Source organism: Osmia lignaria, unplaced genomic scaffold (assembly GCF_051020975.1).
Source record: "Osmia lignaria lignaria isolate PbOS001 unplaced genomic scaffold, iyOsmLign1 scaffold0013, whole genome shotgun sequence".
NCBI lineage: Eukaryota > Metazoa > Arthropoda > Insecta > Hymenoptera > Megachilidae > Osmia > Osmia lignaria.
The window spans coordinates 2,781,693-2,786,012 of record NW_027478167.1 but is presented as its reverse complement, the minus strand read 5'-3'; positions in this window follow the sequence as shown (position 1 = coordinate 2,786,012).

The window sequence follows — 4,320 nt, the reverse complement described above, 5'->3', positions numbered from 1 at the left end:
TAAATCTGCAAATATCTCGGAAACAATGCGAGCTATGGCAAAATATTAAGAGATCTTTTTTGTAGGAAATTAAGTTTCCTACTATTTATGTTCTATGATATTTTTTGATCAGAAGCGTAGTTTTCGAGATATATCGAGATATTTAAAAGTTCCGAAGCCGCACCAACATAATAGAGATACAGAAACACCGTGGCCCCTTTCTTTGAGATAACTCTGCACTATTGCGAGCTGCAAATGCCACTTCCAGCTTAGCTGTGCAGAGGAAGAACAACAAGAAGAAGAAATATCTCGAAATATGTCCGTCAGGCCCCTTCCCTTGAGATAAATCTGCAAATATCTCGGAAACGAAGCGAGCTATGGCAAAATGTTAAGAGACCTTATTTGTAGAGAATTAAGTTTCCTACTTTTTATGTTCTACGATATTATTTGATCAGATGCGTAGTTATGGAGATATATCAAGATATTTAGAAGTTCCGAAGCCGCACCAACATAATAGAGATACAGAAACACCGTGGCCCCTTTCTTTGAGATAACTCTGCGCTATTGCGAGCTGGAAATGCCACTTCCAGTTTAGCTGTGCAGAAGAAGAACAACAAGAAGAAGAAATATCTCGAAATATGTCCGTCAGGCCCCTTCCCTTGAGATATATCTGCAAATATCTCGGAAACGAAACGAACTATGGCAAAATGTTAAGAGACCTTTTTTGTAGAGAATTATGGCTCCTACAATTTATGTTCTATGATATTTTTTGATCATAAGCGTAGTTCTCGAGATATATCAAGATATTTAAAAGTTCCGAAGCCGCACCAACATAATAGAGATACAGAAACACTGTGGCCCCTCTCTTTGAGATAACTCTGCACTATTGCGAGCTGCAAATGCCACTTCCAGCTTAGCTGTGCAGAAGAAGAACAACAAGAAGAAGAAATATCTCGAAATATGTCCGTCAGGCCCCTTCCCTTGAGATAAATCTGCAAATATCTCGGAACGGAAGCGAGCTATGGCAAAATGTTAAGAGACCTTTTTTGTAGAGAATTAAGTTTCCTACTTTTTATGTTCTATGATATTTTTTGATCAGATGCGCAGTTCTCGAGATATATCAAGATATTTAAAAGTTCCGAAGCCGCACCAACATAATAGAGATACAGAAACACCGTGGCCCCATTCTTTGAGATAACTCTGCACGATTGCGAGCTGGAAATGCCACTTCCAGTTTAGCTGTGCAGAAGAAGAACAACAAGAAGAAGAAATATCTCGAAATATGTCCGTCAGGCCCCTTCCCTTGAGATATATCTGCAAATATCTCGGAAACGAAGCGAGCTATGGCAAAATGTTAAGAGACCTTTTTTGTAGAGAATTATGTTTCCTACAATTTATGTTCTATGATATTTTTTGATCAGAAGCGTAGTTTTCGAGATATATCGAGATATTTAAAAGTTCCGAAGCCGCACCAACATAATAGAGATACAGAAACACCGTGGCCCCTTTCTTTGAGATAACTCTGCGCTAGTGCGAGCCGCAAATGCCACTTCCAGCTTAGCTGTGTAGAAGAAGAACAACAAGAAGAAGAAATATCTCGAAATATGTCCGACAGGCCCCTTCCCTTGAGATAAATCTGCAAATATCTCGGAAACGAAGCGAGCTATGGCGAAATGTTAAGAGACCTTTTTTGTAGAGAATTAAGTTTCCTACTTTTTATCTTCTATGATATTTTTTGATCAGATGCGTAGTTCTCGAGATATATCAAGATATTTAAAAGTTCCGAAGCCGCACCAACATAATAGAGATACAGAAACACTGTGGCCCCTCTCTTTGAGATAACTCTGCACTATTGCGAGCTGCAAATGCCACTTCCAGCTTAGCTGTGCAGAAGAAGAACAACAAGAAGAAGAAATATCTCGAAATATGTCCGTCAGGCCCCTTCCCTTGAGATAAATCTGCAAATATCTCGGAAACGAAGCGAGCTATGGCAAAATGTTAAGAGAGCTTTTTTGTAGAGAATTAAGTTTCCTACTTTTTATGTTCTATGATATTTTTTGATCAGATGCGTAGTTCTCGAGATATATCAAGATATTTAAAAGTTCCGAAGCCGCACCAACATAATAGAGATACAGAAACACCGTTGCCCCTTTCTTTGAGATAACTCTGCACTATTGCGAGCTGTAAATGCCACTTCCAGCTTAGCTGTGCAGAAGAAGAACAACAAAAAGAAGAAATATCTCGAAATATGTCCGTCAGGCCAGTTCCTTTGAGCTGAATCTGCAAATATCTCGGAAACGAAGCGAGCTATGGCAAAATGTTAAGAGACCTTTTTTGTAGAGAATTAAGTTTCCTACTTTTTATCTTCTATGATATTTTTTGATCAGATGCGTAGTTCTCGAGATATATCAAGATATTTAAAAGTTCCGAAGCCGCACCATCATAATAGAGATACAGAAACACCGTGGCCCCTCTCTTTGAGATAACTCTGCACTATTGCGAGCTGGAAATGCCACTTCCAGTTTAGCTGTGCAGAAGAAGAACAACAAGAAGAAGAAATATCTCGAAATATGTCCGTTAGGCCCCTTCCCTTGAGATAAATCTGCAAATATCTCGGAAACGAAGCGAGCTATGGCAAAATGTTAAGAGACCTTTTTTGTAGAGAATCAAGTTTCCCACTTTTTATGTTCTATGATATTTTTTGATCAGATGCGTAGTTCTCGAGATATATCAAGATATTTAAAAGTTCCGAAGCCGCACCAACATAATAGAGATACAGAAACACCGTGGCCCCTTTCTTTGAGATAACTCTGCACTATTGCGAGCTGTAAATGCCACTTCCAGTTTAGCTGTGCAGAAGAAGAACAACAAGAAGAAGAAATATCTCGAAATATGTCCGTCAGGCCCCTTCCCTTGAGATAAATCTGCAAATATCTCGGAAACGAAGCGAGCTATGGCAAAATGTTAAGAGACCTTTTTTGTAGAGAATTAAGTTTCCTACTTTTTATGTTCTATGATATTTTTTGATCAGATGCGCAGTTCTCGAGATATATCAAGATATTTAAAAGTTCCGAAGCCGCACCAACATAATAGAGATACAGAAACACCGTGGCCCCATTCTTTGAGATAACTCTGCACGATTGCGAGCTGGAAATGCCACTTCCAGTTTAGCTGTGCAGAAGAAGAACAACAAGAAGAAGAAATATCTCGAAATATGTCCATCAGGACCCTTCCCTTGAGATATATCTGCAAATATCTCGGACACGAAGTGACCTATGGCAAAATGCTAAGAGACCTTTTTTGTAGAGAATTATGTTTCCTACAATTTATGTTCTATGATATTTTTTGATCAGAAGCGTAGTTTTCGAGATATATCGAGATATTTAAAAGTTCCGAAGCCGCACCAACATAATAGAGATACAGAAGCACCGTGGCCCCTTTCTTTGAGATAACTCTGCGCTATTGCGAGCTGCAAATGCCACTTCCAGTTTAGCTGTGCAGAAGAAGAACAACAAGAAGAAGAAATATCTCGAAATATGTCCGTCAGGCCCCTTCCCTTGAGATATATCTGCAAATATCTCGGAAACGAAACGAACTATGGCAAAATGTTAAGAGACCTTTTTTGTAGAGAATTATGTGTCCTACAATTTATGTTCTATGATATTTTTTGATCAGAAGCGTAGTTCTCGAGATATATCGAGATATTTAAAAGATCCGAAGCCGCACCAACATTGTAGAGATACAGAAACACCGTGGCCCCTTTCTTTGAGATAACTCTGCGCTATTGCGAGCTGGAAATGCCACTTCCAGTTTAGCTGTGCAGAAGAAGAACAACAAGAAGAAGAAATATCTCGAAATATGTCCGTCAGGCCCCTTCCCTTGAATTAGATCTGCAAATATCTCGGAAACGATGCGAGCTATGGCAAAACGTTGAGAGACCCTTTTTGTAGGAAATTAAGTTTCCTACTATTTATGTTCTATGATATTTTTTGATCAGATGCGTAGTTTTCGAGATATATCGAGATATTTAAAGGTTCCGAAGCCGCACCAACATAATAAAGATACATAAACACCGTGGCCTCTTTCTTTGAGATAACTCTGCACTATTCCGAGCTGCAAATGTAACTTCCACTTTAGCTGTGCAGAAGAAGAACAACAGGAAGAAGAAATATCTCGAAATATGTCCGTCAGGCCCCTTCCCTTGAGATAAATCTGCAAATATCTCGGAAACGAAGCGAGCTATGGCAAAATGTTAAGAGACCTTATTTGTAGAGAATTAAGTTTCCTACTTTTTATGTTCTACGATATTATTTGATCAGATGCGTAGTTATGGAGATATAT